The sequence below is a fragment of the Bidens hawaiensis genome, unplaced genomic scaffold (genome assembly GCF_021521415.1).
Source record: "Bidens hawaiensis isolate Kalapana, Puna unplaced genomic scaffold, B.hawaiensis_p1.1 tig00039930_1, whole genome shotgun sequence".
Classification (NCBI taxonomy): domain Eukaryota; kingdom Viridiplantae; phylum Streptophyta; class Magnoliopsida; order Asterales; family Asteraceae; genus Bidens; species Bidens hawaiensis.
The window spans coordinates 167,058-189,104 of record NW_027497018.1 but is presented as its reverse complement, the minus strand read 5'-3'; the positions used below and the strand labels follow the sequence as shown (position 1 = coordinate 189,104).

At 40.9% G+C, this 22,047-nt stretch overlaps 1 pseudogene across 1 annotated transcript; it reads right to left on the bottom strand.

The window, feature by feature from the left end:
- Positions 1-242: 242 nt before the first annotated feature.
- LOC143591572 (villin-4-like) lies at positions 243-21,088 on the bottom strand (annotated as a pseudogene). Its single transcript, XR_013145710.1, has 23 exons — positions 20,994-21,088; positions 7,935-8,003; positions 7,737-7,836; positions 7,238-7,306; positions 6,299-6,535; positions 6,030-6,207; positions 5,807-5,939; positions 5,499-5,661; positions 5,259-5,406; positions 5,066-5,166; positions 4,246-4,401; positions 4,099-4,167; positions 3,928-3,996; positions 3,724-3,861; positions 3,518-3,646; positions 3,284-3,431; positions 3,170-3,180; positions 2,943-3,083; positions 2,741-2,866; positions 2,583-2,651; positions 1,748-2,060; positions 697-896; positions 243-622 (listed from the first exon to the last, which is right to left on the bottom strand). The product of XR_013145710.1 is annotated as a villin-4-like (transcript).
- Between the last annotated feature and the right edge of the window lie 959 nt (positions 21,089-22,047).

The following is a 22,047-nucleotide window of genomic DNA, read 5'->3' as shown; positions in this document are numbered from 1 at the left end:
GCATTTAACAAGTTCGGGTAAAATTATCCTACACTCACGGTCCGTGTTTGACGGATAGTTTACCATTGACACTGTTCCAACACACGGGTTGCGTGTCGTTAAATTCTAGGTCAACAAGTACCGCGATATTAGGTACTTGTAATTGTTGATGGTGACAAATACAACAGAAAAAAAATACCATCATTCCAATTAAAAAGATAAAATAATACCAAAATTATGCATATAAAGTAAAAATCACACCATTTACTATTAACTTAGACAGGTGTTGACATTTGTTTGTCCTGTACACGCCTCTATCATCGGAATAAATACAATCTAAAATAGGTCGGCTTCTGCAAACCCTATAACTCAATTATAATCAAAATAATCAAATAATTGAAAGAAGAAAACCAAAAATGCAAACTCACAACCGAAAACTGACCATGCAACTGACACTTAAAAAAAACATACCATAGAATACACAAATTTGTAATAAAAAACATAAAAATTTGCAATTCAGGCAGCATAGAACTCAGAACAACTTAAGTGCCATTTTCAGTTTATTTTGCTTCCATTTTGGCAGCTTGTAGAAGGCTTCTTTGGTCATTCCAAATTTCTCTCTGAACTCAGCCGAAGACAAAATGTCTGCACAAAATTTTTAATTAAATTAATAATAAAAACTATATATTTTATTTAATACAAAGCTTCCAAAAACATTACCTCTCGTTTGGTTACATCAATATCTGCAGCAGGGTCGGTGGATACTGTTGTAAGGCGTTCATACGGGTACAAAGTGAGCCCTTCCTCATCTTCAACTTCATTTTCTTTAACATCTTGTATTGTCAAGGTTTCTATTTTACTGATCAATGTGTTTTCCATGGAGTTTGACTCGGACTTTGGTGGAGATTTGGGCCGAGCTGTATACATGTCAAGATAGTAACAAGTTTCAGTAGTAAAAAGCCAACCGAAATAACCGAACCCAAACAATAACAGACATTTTGGCAATATTATTTTATAAAAATCGAAATTTCAGTTTAGTTCCCGTTTTGCACGTAATTTAAATCGAAAAAAGCGACCTGAACCGTATTTAAGGATTTTAATTTTTATATTTATATGTTATAAGTAACTTACTAGAATGTAATAGCGTAACCCATATATTTTAGGCCAAAATGTGTAATAACCAATTAAATTAATTAACAAAAAACATGTAGGCCAAAATTCATTATTTTGGGCAATTTTTTTCGGCCCCAAAATTTCAAGCCTAGATGGATAAACCAAAACTAAACGGTTTTCAAAAACTCAAAAACCAAAAGTTTGGTTTTTGGTTCAGTTTGAGGCTTTGAGCCCAAAACCGACCCATGCACACCCGTAGTAATTTGGTGTTTGGACTTGAGTTTTGAAACTAATTACATACTCCCTCCGTCCCGTTAAAAGTGTCCATATTTCATTTTTTGTTTGTCCCATTACAAATGTCCACTTTTAAATTTTATTAGCCAATTTCCAAGTTTACCCTTAAAACACACAACTAATATTAATAAATACTATTGATAGACCCAATTTCCAAGGGCATTATTGTCATTTAGTAACCAAAAAAAAGTAATCATTCAATTCACCTTTAACTTTGTTTTTTTCAAACCATGACACTTTTAATGGGGCGGGAGTATTATAATTGGTTTTTAATTTTCGGATAAAGAATAACTACTTTTGATTATTACAACTTCAAACAAAAGCACACCTAAAACTAAAAATAATAACACAAAAATCTTACGTTTGATGGATCGGGGCATGAGGGGTTCTCGTGGAGGTTGTTCAAAAGTGGTGGTTAATGATGAAATAGCAGTGGACCGTGAAGCACCATTTGAGGAATCAGATTTTGGAAAAGGCTTCCCGACTTGAGGCAGGGGTGTTGAAAGATTCCTTGCACTCGGATTCTCAAATGCGGAAGCAAGAGCATTAAAGGCCGGTGATCTGCCTCTAACACGAACCCTTTCGGGGCTAAACGACACACTTCTTGGGCGCTGCGGTTTTTCGGTTGTAACTGACCTTCCTACATGTGCTACCGGTGTTCGCCTTTTTGGTTTCTAATAATGTAACAAGTGTTTTATTAGACTGCATGCTAGAGAAAGAAATTGCACGCATATAATGTATATATGTGTGAACCCATATAATGTATTCACGCCCTGCTTGCGGTGCGCGCATATAATGTATATATGTGTGAACCCACGGGTGGGCAAAAGTGAAATTGCACTAATTTTGACGTTATTTTACTAATCTCGTGAAAATAACGTTAAAAGTGGCGGAAGGTTAATCAGGCATCATGTGGTGGCGTTGATAGCCGAAAGACAAGTGTACATGCACCGATCAGCCGGTGTCCCGATGATTGAGTGTTATGTGCCTTATGTCCAAGGCTTGATGCAAAACTACTATCGAGCCGGGGGTCTCACCGGAAGCAGCCTCTCTATCCCCATGGGGTAGAGGTAAGGTTGTCTACATCTTACCCTCCTCAGACCCTACCATAGCTTTGCTATTGGCGGGATATACTGAGTACGATGATGATGATGATGATGCTAGAGAAAGAAAATGTTACAGAAAACGTGACTTACGTTACTCAAAGTTGGACGACCTCCGTTTTTTAGTATAGATAGTTTCCTTTGAAACGAGTTTCCATGCATCTGCAACCATATAACATATTAACATATCAAAACTATAATAAATTATTAAATTATATATTTAGCCTTATAACTTTAAGTTGATTACTTACTGCAGATTTGGCTGAATCCCATGTGAAGAAATGTGTGAAGAACTCTGGCTCGCTTCCTTCTGATATGATATATATTGGAGTTTGAAAAGATAATTTCTCGAGAAGAAAGTCGTGTTTCAGGAATTTCTGTTAAAAATGCAAGCATATTATTACATAGAGAAAAATGAAATAATGGATGTAAAGTAAAGGCACAAGCATATACCTCGCCAATAACTAATGCTTGTGTTTTCAGTTTCTGGTCAACCTGTTGACCTACCCAAACAAAGATGCTTGAGTGACAATCAAGAATAAATATATCTTCAGTCATCAAATCGTCTTGGCTAAAGTTGTAAATCTCAGTGACCTACATAAAAAGTTAAAAAGAAAAAATGAAATATGATCAAAAGAGGAAAAAGAAAAATGAAGGGAAAAAGATTAGGTGATACACACCTTCAGATCTCCTGAACAACGCCAGCAACAAGAAGCGAAAGAGAAAAACAAATCAGTATGTTTCTTGCAAGTAAAGGATTCGGCTTGAAATTGGCAAAAGTTAGTTGCTTTTACCTTTTAAAAATGTGCATGAGAACAAATGGGGATCACTCTCAGCAACTCTTGCAATCTTTTGACTCGGGTATTCAGATTTTCCGCCTAAAATTTCCCAAAATTGTTCAGATTCTGAACCCTCTTTTTGTAACTTGGACTGCATATTTGGCTGCAAGTATGGTGCATAACATGTAAATAATAGCAAATTTTGACCTGGTCAAACAAAAAAGCATCACTAAGGAGAAAAGTTCAAACCTTTATCACATCCAGTTGCCTCTCAACAAGTTCCTCTATTTCAGGAGTTCTAAGATTCCCAATCCATGAAAAGACTGAAGAACCATTGTGTAGTATGTAGCAGTAGGAGGAGTTCAAAGATGATGCCACCTAGCCAATTAAAAGTTAACTAAAAATCTGCAGGTGTATAAAGTAAACTTCATAACGAATAATCAAAAAAAACTTACGGGTTCGACTTGGATTGCTTGCATGTTATCACGTCCGGAGCCTTGAACTCGAAATAATGCAATCCCGTCTTCTTTGTAAGTGTCATCAAGAAGATCCTTCTCTGATATAAAAGTCTTGTATCCATCACTATGACCACCCTGAAAATTTATATAGACTTCATTTTTTTTGTTTTTGTTTATTATAGCATGTGAGTTGAAACACACCTTAAGAACCAGAAAGCTCTGAAAGATTGCAAAGAATTGGATGGGTTCACTTCCATCATAAACTTGCAGCTAAAACCCATGAAACCAATTCATCAGTTCAAATACATGGTGAAGTTAATAACAGACACGTAATACTACTAAATAACTAAAATCATTATTAAAGTAAACAACCTGAGAAGCCATAAATTTGAGTGACTCAACCATTTTGTTTGCATGTGACGTAGCTGAATTCCGCTCTACCTGCAACTCAATGTAGGTATAACTATTATATGAATCTAATTCTGTTATATATATAGAATCAGATAATGGGAGTAGTACCTCAACACTTTGCTTTCCAAACCATGTCCCAATAAGGCATTCTTCTTGATCTTCTCCGGAGTAATTATACTGGAAGATATAACATTCTCCACTGTAAAACTTTGACTGGTCAGAAACGGGAAGAAGAGTCGTCTCTTGACCATTTACACGCCAAACCTGCAATAAAACGGATTCGTTATGCATATTATTGTTCTTTTCTGAGATAAAAACAATAGTTAGATCACATATTTAAGCTTGTTAACGAATCCAAAGAACAAGAACAGAGGATGTTCGTGTTCGTTTAACATTAACCGAACAAATGATCGAACGCGAACAATTAAATGAACGGGGTTTTCTTCTCTTGTTTGTGTTTGTTCATTAAAAAAAGCATGTTTGTGTTCGTTTATGTCCGTTAATAGTATAAACGGTTCACAAATGTAAACAAAAAAACATAACTGGACATAGATGAACAACATAACCGGGCTAAAACCAGTTAAAAGTAACGTGAAGAACAAAATGTTGGGTCTAAAAAGTTATTACAAGTAAACAAACTTGTAATGGCCAAAAACGTTTGAATGAATATATTAACTAACGATATTGAACATTCATTATAAATTCAAACAAACGAATGTTCACGCGTATAAATTAACGTAAACAAACGTTCATGAACATAAATGATAGAACGAGACATGTGTTCATGTTCGTTCGTTTAACTAAATGAACAAAAAGTTTTGTTCATGTTGGTTCGTTTATTAAATAAACAAACATCCTGCCAAATGGTTAATGAACAGTTCACTGAATGTTCGATTCGTTTACAGACCTATACCTACTACAAGATTACCTGTAAGTTTCCAGTGCAATCAATATATGGTTGAGGTTCCTCCTTTACTGGAGCAGCTTTAAGTAGACCCTTCACATTGACACCTTGGCGCTTTAAAAGTGCTAAAACAACCGACCAATGAGGGAAGTGATAATCATTTAACTTTCCATTAAATACTATGTAAATAAAAATTGTAAAATGTGTAATCACTAACCAGCCACCTTGCCTCTACCATCCTCAGAGACTGCCACCTCAGCAGATTGAGGCCAAGAGTCAAACTTTGACCGGAAAGTTACAGTTTCAAAATTTTCAATCAGTCGGATGATATGAGACTTTAGTCTGTCCTGGCTTCGCAGGTATTCCTACAAATTGAGGTAAACAATGATAGGTGAATATTATATTATTATGTATATCAATGTAGGAAGTGTTAAAAGAAAAAAGAATTATGCTATACTTCTGCAGCTCCACTTGCAGTTTTTCTTTCATCGAGAGATGTATTTCTCCCCATCCATACGTATATTTCAGCCCCGCAATCCAAAAGATAGCACTTATTTGTATCCAGCAGGTTCTTTGTTAAGGAATCAGAAGAAACAGGTTCTGTCTGTCCCTTCTCGACACTTCAATATAACAAACGTATGTGAAACCATTATGCATTCCATTTTAAAATCTATATTGTATTTACTGTTCATAGCTTTACTCAAAGAATGTGAACACTAAATACTATATGTTGCAAAACTACTGAAGCATATATGAGCAAATTACCAGAATAGTTGAGTTGGAAGAGCATCAGCATGCTTGACATCATCCGTTGCTGTTTTCCTTGGAAGTGGAGCAAAGCCACCAAAGAAACCCCAAAACTCACCGGTTTCAGCATCAGACATCAATTTTCCATCCTCTATCCATAACAAAAACCATAAGTAAAACTTCAATTGCAAAGATCATTCAGATCTTAACTATTTTAAGTGCCAACATAATATCCACTTACCAACAGTAGCTATGTCACACTTCCCATCATGATAAGTATCTTTAATATGTTGCACAACCTCTAGTGCTTTGGCCCTTTCTTGAATGCATGAATTGGAACTATTAAACTGGAATATCTTATTGGCAGTATCCAAGATAAAGATATCATCATGATTGAGTGCGGATCGAGCAAAAGGAACCTAAACCCGAATCCCAATAAACTAAAATTATAATGCTGAAAATTCTAAACCGACAATTTGTAATGATTGATAATTAAGAATACAAACTTGCCTGTTTTACATGAACTACATGTTTTCCTTGACAAGTAAACATGCGGATCTTATACTCCTAAGATTCAACATGTTTGAAACCAGATGAGGTCCCACCTTCTTTAGGTATGATGCATGGTTTAAAGTAAGATAAGAATCTCTCAGTTTCATGTCCTTGTACTTCACGATATTGAACTGCACGTCCTCCAAGAGCTGCATCAAGTTCAACTGTCTTCAGTGCTGCTGCTCCAGCTTCATCCTGTAACTAAATTTAATCAAGTTAAAACATTATGGCATTCTGGAACTTACGGCTGTAAACGAACCGAACACTCGGTGAACTGTTCGTGAACTATTTGGCAGGAAGTTCATTTATGTCCATTCGTTTTATAAATGAACAAACATGCACAAGGAATTTCGTTTGAATAACTAAATGAATGAACACAGACAGAGGCTATGTTCCTTCAACTTTGTCCCTGAACATTCTATAATGTGTTCGTTTACGTCTGTTAATGTTCATTAACGCTCGTTGTTTATGTTTGTTCATTAATGGTTTTTAAGACTTTTTAAAGACTTTTCTAATCTCTTATCATATAGATTTAAGCAGAATTAGTAATTAGTAACTATAAAACAAAAATATATATGAGTATTAAGTGAATATTTATATGCAAAACTAACATATGAATATGAATGTTAAAAAAAAACAATACAAACTTGGTAGCCGGATCAAACCATTGTCCCTGACCATTCTTGGTTAGCTAAATCAAATAAAACATTGTTTGTGTTCATGAACCATTCACAACCAAGTTTATTTCCTTAATGAACAAACACGAACAAGAAATTTCCTTCGTTAGCTGTTCGTGAACCATTTTCTTATCCGATAAAAGCTTAACTTAACGGACGAACATGAACAAGGTCTAGTCCAGTGGAACTCATGTATAAAGTTATTCAATTGGAAACGCACCTGGCTTGTATCTTTACCTAGCCAATAATGAATGTCATGACGTAATGCACCGCTGTTCAAAGCAACAGTCTGAAAACGGAAAGGAAAATGTGTGATGTAGTAACAATGATAAATGAGAAAAAATAGAACATATGTTTGAAATTTGGTAAAATGAAGTACAATACTATAATCACTTATGTTTATTGCTTCCTCTGTTTTTATATGCTTACTTCATTTCGGTACATTCTTGTGAGACTTTAACTCACAACAAAAAATAGTATTTATTGGCATCACTTATAACACGAGAATTCTTAAAGATGAGACCGTTCTAGTGGTCATGTGAGATTCTCAAATCCACTCAGATAACATGTTGATGATTACTTTTTTAAGTCAGGGCACTTCACAATAGATTGATATACAGTAATGCTCCAATAGGTGTTGATACAAAAGATTAAGTATTCAAGTGCAAAAAAGCTTTTTTAACATAAAAACAATTATACAAAAGGAAGATATAACAAACCTTCAAAATAACATAGGAGTCCCCTGTAAAAAACTTGCCATAAGAAGACTGTGGAACAGGCACTGGCTTAAAATTCTCAATGCGCCACACTTCAATTCCTCTATAAATAGTTTAAGAAAGAAACAAGAGAGAATATTCATGATAACTGAAATATAGATTTTAAATTATCAGCTTGATATATGAAAGGAGAAAGGATACGCTTTTTGTCCAGCTCCTTGGAAAGCTGGATCCAAATCTCTCATAGAAACAGACATACTGTTGTTTTAACTTCCCTGAAAAGTGTATTAAAATGTCAATGGAGATATATATATATAAGGTTCACAACATAATCACAAGCACATGCATTTAGTGAGGGATGCAGCATGAACATCATGTTCACTCTATGCAGTTACTGCGGAATAATACCGGATATTGGTCAAGGACCAATATTTGAGATATCGGTAATTTTAATATCATGCAGTGTATATATATAGCAATTTAACACTTATAAATTCAGTATAGTCTCCTACTATTAAGAAATTCACGTTTTGCAAAACACTAACAATTGTAGCAAGTAGGAACGACTTAAAACACTGATATCGGAAAATCCGGCGATATAGATTTTCACATGGGGAGCGATAACCGATATTGAATGCATAGTGTGTCAGTATGATGATAGAAGAAAAAAAGAAAATTAGAGATTATAAAACATAGAAATGTAGGTGAAATATCTTCTTCTGAATGAGAAGCAAATTAGTGAATACAATGTAAAAACCAAAACTTACACAGAATTGAACGTATTAGCATCCAAAATCCACAATTCACACCAACATTTTCAAAAGGCACATATAAATAAAACCTACTAATTAGACAGACAGACAGACAATTGGCTATCAAATCTAATTAATTCAGCAAAAAAACAACTGAAGCTTAAGCAAGTAAATGAAAGGAAAAAAGAAGCATAATTAGGTTAGGTTAGGATAGGTTAATTATACGCCACCTAACAGCCTACCTGAAGGGGTATGCACCCGCCTTAACATCGAGCGGGGCGGGTCAACCCACAAGATATAGACAAGAGGCTTGAAATCAGGATGTCATGAAGACACAAAGCCAAAACCTATGCGCGTGGCGCATATCACATATGCTCACGCATCACATATGCTCACGCATATCACATCTGCGCGTGGCGCATATCACATATGCTCACGCATATCACATGCTCACGCATATCACATCTGCGCATGAAACATCTGCGCGTGAGAATAAAGAGAAGACCTTGCGCATCCCCGGGATAGGTGCATAAAGGACAACACAACAAATGAGACAATAGTCTAATCCAAATCAGGATAAGGACAACCATGATTGTACTCATCAGACAACCTTCCAGAAGGTATCTTTTAAGGAATAAAGAATGTGCTGATGTTGACAGCTGCCAATGAAGGGTGGACAACTCAACAAAACCCATGTGCCACCACGTGATGGCACATGGGTCAGGTAAAATACCTTGGTCAGAGAATAATCAATGAAAAAGCACCAGGTATCCTAAGTATACGTGGAGCGAAGCAATAGGAGGAGGCCAAAAAGGCCCTAATTGGGTCTGAGCCCAATCATTGGAAACCCTAATACTATAAATACCACACCACCTCCACAGTTGGGGTCAAGCAAGAAATATATTCTGAATCCTTTACTCATTTTCACATTCTTATCTTCTCCTGCAATATCTTATTCTCACACCGGAGGGTTACCCCAAAGAGGACCCCTCTGTCCCTTTCTGAGGGGTAAGCTCACGGTGCTGTTCGTTTTGTAGGTGGAAGAACTCGTATCTCGGAAAACCATCGGTGATATAGCACACTCATACCCGAGGAACGTAGATCGAATACAAGTAAGTCGATACACGTTTCTTCATTGGCGCCATCACCTGTTACAACGGCAACAAAACCACTATTTCATCAGTTTTCTCTCTGAAAATCTTCACCAAGGTTTCCGGTGTTCGAAACAATGATCAAGTTCTGGAGGATAATGAGCTTGAGGATGTTAATGAGGGACATCAGGTTCTGAGGGTGCCGCGTGACACTGCGCGCACCACCAGTAACCATCCCTTCAACACAACACCTCATAGCCAGACTGAAACTCCCCCAGACGATCTCACGTTCCAAAATCTGACTGGTACAAAACAAAAGGGACCAATGGGTCCGGAAATTGAAACCAATGACCCTAAAGAATGGCTCATAAACGAACAACGGCGTTTAATGGACAAATACAATGAGCTGGTAAAACACAAAAAGTTAGCCGACTTAACACAAAGGCTCGCATTTGATAAACAAACCATTCAGGGAACAACAAAAAAGGCGCGCGCGCCGGAAGACGGTCATTCTGTTCACACCGAACACGCTGATATTAGTGATGAGGAAGAGGTGCACAGCATGAGGAAGACGCGAGATACTCATGCAGGAGGTTCACAGCTTCGCGCACACATGAACATAGCACCTGGAGCCAAAGCTGATATGGATCTATACACACCATACAACCCACAAGCGAAAGAGCAAGTGGACGTAACCACACCATATAGGCCAGCCATCTTGGTAAAACATTCAAAATTCACTGAGCGCATTGCGAAGGCTCCCATTCAACACAAAACCAAGATGCCAAGTGGTTTAGGCAAGTACGATGGTACAACAGATCCAGATGATTTCTTACAAGGTTTTTACAACACTGGAAACCTAGAAAGCTGGACGATGCCAACATGGTGTCACATGTTTGCTCGCTGCCTCACGGGCGCAGCGCGTGTCTGGTTCGAAAGCTTGCCGACAGGACAAATCGATGGGTTCGAAGAGCTGTTGGAAAAGTTCCAGGCTCACTTTGTACAGCAGCGCAGACACACGCGCGACCCCGATGACATCATGCACTGCGTGCGCAGGAATGATGAAACCATTGAGGACTACATAACTCGTTTCAATCAGGAATCTCTTGCAATTGGAGGCATCACTGAACAACTCTTGCGCGTTGCCTTTATACAAGGTGCGCGCAGTGATCAACTCCGCAGAGCTCTCGTGAGCAAAGAAGGCATGCCAGCCACTAGGGCTAAGCTTATGGAAGCATCGCGAGTCTTCGCGCGAAATGAAAAACAAATTGCCCAAGACAGAGCAAGAGATAGAGGGCATCAAACAGAAGCACCACGCAACAATGAAAGGAGGGGCAAACAAAACTCCGTATGGTCCAGGTTGCAACAAACCAATTATTCTCCCGCAGAAAAGCAAGCGCAACAAAGTTCACCCCAGCCCCAAAAAGACATTCTTAATCGCGGAGAGGGTGACAAGAAGGAAGGCAGCAGAGAGCCTAATAGACCTCTACCAAGAATATGGACTCCCCTCATCAAAACGCCTTCGCAAGTGTTAAGCACAGAGAATGTCCAGTTTAAAAGCCCCAGGCCATTACTCCATAAGGGACCACCAAACAGTGGCAAATATTGTGAGTTTCACAAATCCACATGGCACAACACCGATGCATGCCACCATTTGAAGGATGCGATCGAAAAAGATGTGAAATCAGGCAAGTTAGTTCACCTAGTAAAAAACCCAAGACCAGAGAACGAACAACCAGACGGAGCCTCAGCCAGTAAAAAATTCAAAAGAATCTGTGTTGCTGAAGGAGGAAGGCAAGGGCAAAGATCGAGGAAGAGAAGCGCGCAAATCCAAGGGGATTGGCGCGAGCAACAAGTAATCATTCCAAGAATCAGAGGAGGCCCGTCTATCAGCAGTCCTCTAGTCATCACTGCACACATCGCTCATTATGAGGTGTCAAGAGTCCTGGTGGACACCGGTAGTGAGTCAGACATCATGTATGAGCAATGTTTCGGGAAGTTGGATCCAGAGGACCAAGCAAGGCTCGAAGTTGTGAGTGCACCAATCTCAGGAGTCTCAAACGAAATTATTCACCCCCTAGGTCAGATACAATTCGAACTAACTATGGGGGATGAGAAGCACAAGCGAGCTGAAATTGTCAACTTTCTGGTCTTGCCCACCACTTCATGCCATAGTATGATCTTGGGTAGAGGAACGATTGCCCAATTCAACGCCATACCGTCACCAGCGCATGGCGCGTTGGGGTTCCCAACACCAACAGGAGTAACATTTGTGTATCGAGATCATTTATGCGCAGTAACAAGTATACCTCGAGAAGGGAGAATGAAGCTTCCAGTGGCAAACAACGCGCCAAAGGAATGGATTCTCAACCCAAAATTCCTAGAACAAACAATCACAATCGGAGCTACGATATCAGATGACACAAGGGTGAGAATGAAAAGATTGCTCACAACGTATACGTCAGTCTTCGCGTGGCAACATTCTGATATGACTGGGGTTCCGCGAGACCTGGCGCAGCACTCTCTCAACACATTCAAGTCTGTAGAGCCAATTGCTCAAAAGAAAAGAGTCATGGGAGACGAGAAGGCAAAGGCCATGAATGAGCAAGTAGAAGATCTACTGCGCGCGAATATCATTCGCCCAATACGATACCAAACATGGGTAGCCAATCCTGTGATGATAAAGAAGAGCAATGGGTCATGGAGAATGTGCATTGATTTCAAAGACCTCAACAAAGCGTCTCCAAAAGATTGTTACCCCCTCCCAAACATTGACGCGAAGGTGGACTCTGTGGCGCCATTTAAGCTCAAATGTTTCCTGGATGCCTATAAGGGCTATCACCAAATTCAAATGGCACCGCAGGATGAAGGCAAGACTGCTTTCAGAACTAACAAGGGTGTTTTCTGTTACACAAAAATGCCCTTTGGTTTGAAGAATGCAAGAGACACTTACCAAAGACTCATGGATGCAATTTTCAACGAGCAGATTGGAAAAAACTTAGAAGTCTACGTGGATGATTTGGTGATTAACAGCAGGGAGGAAAAACAAATGCTCAAAGACATCGAAGAAACCCTTCGACGCCTAAAGGAAGTAAACATGAAGCTCAACCCGAGCAAATGCACATTCGGCGTGGAAGAAGGGAAATTTCTCGGCGTAATAGTCACCAAAGATGGTTTCAGGGTGAACCCAGAGAAGGTGGAGGCTATCCTCAGCATGCCCTCACCATCCACCATGAAGGAAGTTCAAAAGTTGAATGGTAGATTGGTATCAATTAACAGGTTCCTAGCAAACCATGCAAGCAAATCTACCCCATTCATTAACACATTGAGAAATTGCTTAAAGAAAAGCCAATTCAAGTGGACGCCTGAGGCCGAGCAAGCTTTCAGTGAGATAAAAGAATGTCTGATAAATCTGCCTGCGCTCACAGCTCCACTACCTGGTGAAACTTTAACGTTATACCTGTCAGCAGGAGAACGCGCCATTGGCGCAGTATTGTTGGTGGATCGCAAGGGAATCCAAACACCAATTTATTATGTAAGTCGGGTGCTGACAGATCCGGAGACGCGCTACACCATCATAGAAAAGTTAGTTTTATCACAAGCTTCACAGATATTTCAATGGTCATCCTATTGAAGTCCTGACTGGTTACAACATCCAGCAAGTCTTGCGGCGTCCCGCGCTCTCAGGAAGGCTGACAAAATGGGCGCTGGAATTAGGGGAGCACACGATCACCTATAAGCCTCGTCCAGCAATCAAGGGACAAGTCTTAGCTGATTTCATCGCAGAAATCCCTGAAGGAAAAGTCGAAGAGGCTCAGCGCGAAGTAGACCCTCCGCAAGCCAATAATGAAGAAAACGTTTGGAGATTATTCACTGATGGAGCTTCAAACAACGAAGGGTCCGGCGCAGGCCTCAAACTGGTGGATCCAGAAAATCATGAGTATACCTACGCAATCAGGTTGGATTTCAAGAGCACCAACAATGAAGCTGAGTATGAAGCCCTGCTGGCTGGTTTGCGCATCGCGCACAAGTTCGGAGTTAAAAAGTTAGAGGCTCATGTAGATTCATACCTGGTAGCAGCACAAGTCAATGGCCTTTATGATGCCAAGGAGAACACCATGCCTCTGTATCTAGAGCAAGCGAAGAAACTCACCGAACAATTTGACTTTTTCAGAATCATACACATTCCGCGCAGTGAAAATAAGTCCGCCGACGCGCTAAGCAAAATGGCATCAACCAGCTTCGATCATTTTGGCAAAGATGTCAGGGTGGAAGTAATGAGCAACCCGTCAGTGGGAGCGAAGTCTGTTCTTGTAATTCATACAACACCTTCATCATGGATAACTCCAGTAATGGAATTCTTGAAGGAGGTAAAGGTACCAGACGATCGCGCACAGGCGAGGAAGATAAGACACAAGTCGCAGAACTACGAACTGCTCGATGGTACGTTATATCGACGCTCTTATCTTGGACCAATCATGAAATGCCTAGACGCTGAGGAAGCAAGCTATGTGATCAGAGAGATACACGAAGGAATCTGCGGAATACATGCTGGCCCGTGCATGGTGGTCGCCAAGGCAATGAACGCAGGTTACTATTAGCCAGGCATGTACTTGGACACGTTAAAAGAGATCCAAAAATGCAAAGCGTGTCAGAGGTATGCGCCAAATACCATGCGACCAAAGAACAACTTGATTCCGGTGACCTCTGCATGGCCTTTCCACAAGTGGGCAATCGATATTGTGGGTCCCTTGCTGCAAGCGCCAGGGCGAGTAAAGTTTTTGGTAGTGGCAGTAGACTATTTCACAAAATTGGTTGAAGCCAAGCCACTGGCAAAAATCACAGCCGAGGCAATGAAGCAATTTATTTGGAGCCACATCGTATGCCGTTTTGGCCTGCCCATGGAAATCGTGAGCGACAATGGCAAACAATTCACTGACAGGAAGATATCCAATTGGCTCAAGGAATTGCGCATCAACCAGGTCTTCACTTCAGTATACCACCCTCAAGGGAATGGCTAAGTGGAACGCGAGAACCAGAGCTTGCTGAATGGGCTGAAGAAAAGGTTGGAGGGAGAGTCCCATGCATGGGTCGAGGAGTTACCTAATGTCCTGTGGGCGCACAGGACATTAAGCAAAACCAGCAATGGCGAGTCCCCGTTCAGCCTAACCTATGGAACGGAGGCTATGATTCCAGCAGAAATTGGATGCCCATCCTATAGAGTGCTCATGATGAGTAAGACGGATAATGAGCAAGAAAGGAGGTTGGATCTCAATTTACTTGAAGGGCGCAGAGAGGCGGCTATCATCAGTGAAGCCAAATACAAGAAAAAACTAGAAAAATATTACAATCAGCGCGTGAAAGAATGCCACTTCAAGAAGAATGATTTTGTCCTTCGAAACAATGAAGCTAGTCGCGCAATACCCCCGGGAAAGATGTCTCCCAACTGGGAGGGACCTTATCAAGTCTCGGAAGAATTGGGAAAAGGCGCATACGCTTTAAAAGATTTAAATGGAAAGAAGATCCCGCGCACATGGAACGCAGCACAACATAGAAAATGTTTCATGTAAAAGTTGTCAAGTTTGTAATCAAGGCTTTTTAAGCCATTATGAATAATGATACGCGCTATTTTCTCTTAATATGCGTTTTATTACCTTTTGCATACATGTTTCACACTTCCCTTTATTAATTTTGAGCAATATGACAACATTGTATTGACATCAAACTAAAAATAAAACGAAGTAAAACATACATGCGCGAGCTTCAAGCTCAAACGCGTTAACGAGTTTTAACTCTAAAACATCAGGGCCTTAGCCCAATAATATGAGCCTTAGCTCATGGCCTTAGCCCAATAATATGAGCCTTAGCTCAAATTACTCATAGCATCCATCCTACGTATTGCGCAGCTGGACCATAAAAATACCAAAGCACAACTAAGGCAAAGCACATGCCAAAGCATAGTTGTTAAGGTCTCAGGTCGGGGCCGCGCATGGGATTATAATGGATATAAGCAGAGTAACACATACTGACACGTAAAGGCTAAAAAACTCATTCATAATTCCCTATAATAAATGCACGATAACGTCGCGCAAAAGAGGAACAATGAAATGCTAAGGCACGTGTCAGCATATTCAGAATATTGCAAAATAACTTGAAATATGACAACTGTTAAGGATTAAATAAAATAATTTCCTTACAGCCTTGTCCAAGTTTCAATGTGTAAGCATACCTTATATTCAACGAGCACAAACATGCAATATAAAGAGACGAATTGGGAATGCGCAAGATGCGAATAAGGGAAAAACAAAATTTCATTCCACAAACATAGAAGTTTACAAATTTACAAATGATGAGGTAAAAACTACAAATACAAAAAAAAAAAAAAAAAAAAAACAAAAAGGGCTTTTCAAGTCTCTATATCAATATCAGCCTCTTCATCGTCCTCATCATTACTTCCTCCCTCAGCATCTGGCGCAGCCCGCTCCTCGTCATCTCCAAACTTACCATAATCAAGCTGTTCGTCTTGAATATAGTCGTCTTCTATTATGATAGCGTCAGGAGTAGGTCCTTTGGCCACGCCAGAGCCGCTGGCAGAGGTAGCGTTGCCCGCGCCATCATCACTGCCACCAGTCCCTTCACATTCATCAAGTAATTTCTTTAAAGCGCCAAGATCGGGCTGGTCAGCAAGCGCGGCTATCTGCAAGTCACAAGGAACAGTATGAATACAAAAGATTATGAAAATAAGTCAAGTAAACTCATTAAGGTTAAAATACCTGCTCAAGGATGGGAATTGGAGTATTCAGGTACTTCTCCCCCACCTCAGCCATGTCAGCGCAGACAACGTCGAGCTGATAGGGGTAGTCGGATGGATTCTTCTTTAGCATGCCATATTCATAACCATCCTTAAACCCTTCAGCTCGACCCACCAAGCGCGACGCCGCATTACAATCCATCACAAGGGTCTGAAACTTGTCTGAGTATTTCATCGCATAAGCGCAACGAGTCACACCCTGTGAAATCAACCATTGACGGTCCTGCGCGAGGGAAGAAACAGACGTCTCAAGAGCAGGGATCTGAGAGTTTAACAACTCAACAGTTTCCTTGGCTTGTTTTAGCTCTTCTTTGTCAGACGCTGCTGCCGCCAAGGCTTCATTCTTTTCCGCTCGCGCAGCATCGAGCTCTTTCTTCAGGCGCGCAACCTCACTCTCCAATAAAGATTTGTCAGTATTAACCTGCGCAATAGTTTGGTCACGCGCCTCTGCTTCCAACTCCAGGTCACGCGCTCGACGCGCGTACTTGGCCGTGTCTGCCTCTGCCGCTTGCAGCTTCTCCCGCGCAGCTTGCAGCTCAAACCCGCGCTTCACAAAAGCAGCGTTGGCACTTACCCGGTTCTCGCTAAGTTCTGCTTGGAGTTTCTCAGCCCTCTCTTGGGCATCAGAAAGATTCCAAGCAGAAATCTTAGCCTTTTGCTTGGCCTCCGCAAGGGCATCACGTACCTTTATATAATCATTGCGAAGCTCTTGGGAGGCAGCAAAGAACGCAGACCCAGCAAAAAGGTGGTCATTAAGCAAGTCCACGCAAGCGCGGTCCTCTTGAAACCTCCTTTCAGCTGGAGGAACAGAGTGAGCCCAAAAGTCTTCACATACGCCCATGGATTGGAATGAGCTCTCTTCAGTGATATTCCAGCTCGGGCGGTATATGTGATCGGCTCCCTACAAACACAAAGCAACGCAAAGAAAGGTTTTAGTTATCTAAACACTAATTTGGAAGTCTGCACAGCGGAGCAAAATAAACTTATACCTGCGGAGAACCGGCAGAAAGGTTAGCGCCAGCTGGCGAGCTCCTGCCCGCCCCATGAGAAAAAGGCTGCGCCACGAAATCTCGTGGCGCTATAGGGCTTACGCGGCCACCATCGGAATCTTCAAAATTAACCTCCTCATCATCCTCTATAACAGGTCTCTTCTCCTGCGACTTGGAAAAATCAAAAATAGTCTCACGAGGAGGGCTGCGCGCAGGAGGAGGTGAGGGAGGTCTTGACGTTGTTAGATCAGCGCGTAAAATAGTCTCCTGCTCCTTAGTGATCCCAATGAGAGGAGATTCAGTACTTGTTGGAGCAGGAGCAGAACTAACGGCGCCAGCGCTAGCAGTGCCACCAGCAGCTTGTGTGCCAGCTATAATTCCTATTAAAAAACCAACAAGGAGAAATGATTCATGACTTGAACTAAAGGAAAAAATCAGACAATCAAAGCGCAATAAATACCTTGGCGCACCGCAGTCCGCGAATTAAACATCGCCATGAAGTCCATTTTCCCCCTTTTCGAGGGTAAAACAGGGGACTTCAAAACAACCTTCGGCGTAGCCTCGGCACCTTGCTGCGCCTGAGGTTGAGCCACCAACGTTGCCGGCTCTACAAACATTTGAGTGAATAAAGCTTCATTAATGACTATCAGAATCACGCTCATAAAACCACAAAAAATAAACAAAGTATACCTGTTGGAGAAGACGAAACAGCAGGCACAGCACCCCTTCCCTTGTCCGCCGCGCGCAGAGACGAGGTGGCGGCACCATACCTCGTGTGGACGGGAGGACTGCCCACACCTTGAGTCAAAGAAGACGAGGAAAACTTGGAAGTAAAACCCTTGGTTTTCTCAAGTCCCTTCGCCTGAGTAGGAGGAAGATTATGGGCAACAGAGGCATCATCTTTTTTCTGTTTTTTACTGGCCCCTGCGCCAGTTTTGCCTTTAGCCTTGCGCTTGAGTTTTTGCGCTTCAGCTTCTTCCTCCTCCACTTCCTCTTCCACAAGCTCCAACTCATAATTAGCGAGCGCATCTACAATACGCGCAACAGAAATGTTAAAACCAAATTTGGTACTCTAAGGGCCTAAGCACAAATACAAAGGCTTACCAGGCGCATCGCTGTAAAAACAAAATTCTAAATCGACAGGGATGAACATATCATCGAAGCGATCAGGGAAAGCAACTTCCCCAGCGCTCAGCGCGACAGAGCCACCTTCCGTATGCTCGTCATAGGCGGCGTGGATGTATTCCTTGCTTTCTGCATAAAACAAGACAAGTGATATCAGCAAAACGAATTATACTCGCGCAAAATTAATGCAATGAACAAACAACCCACCTGAGCCATCAACATGGATGACAGGCTCAGTCCCGCTGTCAATCCACCTCCTGCTCATGCCAACCCCCACCAACGCTTCCTCGCAAATTTTCCTGGCGAGGGATGGTTCAGCAGATAACTTCTTAACCCACGCGCCAGATCGATTCTTAAGAACGTCATCATCCGCGGGCGCGGAAGTAATCACGCACATAGTCATGCGGATGGGAATCACACCAGCCTTGATATAAAAGAATTTTTCAGCCCAGTCATGAAGGCTTTTGAAGGAAACGGTGCAACACTTAACCTTCTGACTGCGCGGTGTGAATGAGAACCAAGAATCTTGGATTTTCGGCTTATAAAAATATTGAAAGCGCCGAGGGGTGGGCTCCTCGCGCTGAGCTTTGCACATGAACTCAAAATGAGTCATGCGCACTAGTCCACAGGGATGAACCTGAGATATATGAATCCCGTAAAACTGGAGGAGCGCACCTATAAACCTCGTCATTGGAAGACGAAGATTACAGTGGGTGAAAAAATGAGAGTATAAAGAGATATAGCCGGCGGGAGGATCCGCCGCCGTTTGCCCGGTCGCCGGGAGCAGACAGCCATACTCAGGGAGAAAACCCTGAGAGGCGACGAGATTATCAAAGTCAGATTGTTTCAACTTGCAGGGAATCTCATCCCATCTCTTCACCGTCTTGTTCTTCCCTCCCTCCTCCGACGAGGCCTCGGCAACCCGTTTACCCTTGCCGGTCTTCTTCAAAGTAGACATAACCACTGATTTTACACGGCCTTTACTAGGGGAAATTGTGATGTCTGGGTTATCAGACATACAATTGCGAATCGAACAATATGGTTACTTTAAGCACGGAAATCTGGAAGCAAAGATAATGGCTCTTAATCGGAATGTAAATTGAAGAAGCAAAAGCTCTGAAAATGACTGGAGATGAAGAAAAAACCGTTCAAAAGGTTTGGTTTTATAGGCCCAGGGGAGAGAAAGAGAAACAAGTAATAATCAGATCTACGCTCACGCGCCCCCACGCGCAGGCGTAGACCAACATAAGCGCGACATGTGTTCCTGACACTGTATGAGGAGACGTGAAAGGCAACTTTAGCACCTCGAGCACGCGAAAGGTCTGACACATAACGTCTCCATCTCTGATGCATGTCAGCATCAACCAACCACGTGCATTGACGATTCGTTTTAACCAAAGGGATAGAATTTCGCGCAACGCACATATGAGAAATGAAAAAAAAAAGACAAACCCTGTTAAAAGAGCAAACTATTAAGTCTAATATCTATCTTACCTCGCTCGCGCGAGACAAGACACATATTAGACTGGGGGGGGCTTGAAGGGGTATGCACCCGCCTTAACATCGAGCGGGGCGGGTCAACCCACAAGATATAGACAAGAGGCTTGAAATCAGGATGTCATGAAGACATAAAGCCAAAACCTATGCGCGTGGCGCATATCACATATACTCACGCATCACATATGCTCACGCATATCACATATGCTCACGCATCACATATGCTCACGCATCACATATGCTCACGCATATCACATCTGCGCGTGGCGCATATCACATATGCTCACGCATATCACATATGCTCACGCATATCACATGCTCACGCATATCACATCTGCGCATGAAACATCTGCGCGTGAGAATAAAGAGAAGACCTTGCGCATCCCCCGGATAGGCGCATAAAGGATAACACAACAAATGAGACAATAGTCTAATCCAAATCAGGATAAGGACAACCATGATTGTACTCATCAGACAACCTTCCAGAAGGTATCTTTTAAGGAATAAAGAATGTGCTGATGTTGACAGCTGCCAATGAAGGGTGGACAACTCAGCAAAACCCATGTGCCACCACGTGATGGCACATGGGTCAGGTAAAATACCTTGGTCAGAGAATAATCAATGAAAAAGCACCAGGTATCCTAAGTACACGTGGCGCGAAGCAATAGGAGGAGGCCAAAAAGGCCCTAATTGGGTCTGAGCCCAATCATTGGAAACCCTAATACTATAAATACCACACCACCTCCACAGTTGGGGTCAAGCAAGAAATATATTCTGAATCCTTTACTCATTTTCACATTCTTATCTTCTCCTGCAATATCTTATTCTCACACCGGAGGGTTACCCCAAAGAGGACCCCTCTGTCCCTTTCTGAGGGGTAAGCTCACGGTGTTGTTTGTTTTGTAGGTGGAAGAACTCGTATCTCGGAAAACCATCATTGATATAGCACACTCATACCCGAGGAACGTAGATCGAATACAAGTAAGTCGATACACGTTTCTTCACTACCTATAGTAATAGTATTAATAGCAGGAATGGTGGAATTGATGACCGAAAAAGGGGCTGCCTTTTAGATCCAATGATTCCTTCCTGCAATAATATAAGAAATGAAATTAAGTACCATATGAATATGAATATGAATATGAATATGAATATGAATACGATGATGATGAAGCTTAAGTTAAAGAGGAATGATGAGTGACAGCGTGCTTACCACTAATGTATAATGTAATGCCGACTGAATGAAGAAGCTCAAAAGAAAATAAAATAAAATAAAAGAAAGAAACAACTGTCTATATTAATTTACGCCGTTTCTCCTCCATTTTTACGACTTTCATGGACCAGATTCTTTTTTTTTTTTTGTTATCTAATATTTCATTGTTTGGTTAATTATCATCTTTCGTATCATCTTTTACATACGAAATAATAATAGGCAACTAGAGAATGACATATATACACAAAAACAAAAGTTACAATATAGTATAATTAAAAACCTGTAAATTACGAGAATATGTCTTATTTATTATTGGATCTACAATTATGTTACTAGGTAAAAGATAAACTTATGTAAGTTACGAGATATGTTTGTTGTTGTAAGAATTTACCAAGACAAGATTCATATTGTTGCAATTGCGAAGAAGTAGATACATCAGTTCACACTTTGTCTTCTCTTTATGGTAATGAATATGGTGCTAAACACCATGAAAAGCTCTTTTAATGGGTTTAAAGTCAAACTATCATGATCACCTTCTTGCATTCAAGTCAATTCAAGATTTATTCCAACTAAAATGTATCAGCATTATTCATGTGCTCGTTAATAATTCGCTAATAAATTTCTGACGTATATTCTGATGGATAATTTCCGTCGGTAAAAGTCAAGTTTTTATGTGATGTTAGGAAACTAAAGGATTAATATTAAAAAGTAAGTTAATAACCATGTTATCAAAAATGTAGAAATCTAGAGAGAGTGAATATGTTTTTAAACCTTTTTACTTGTTTTAAACTTGATTAAGAAAGCTAAATAACTCAAGTAGTAATAAGCATGCAAGA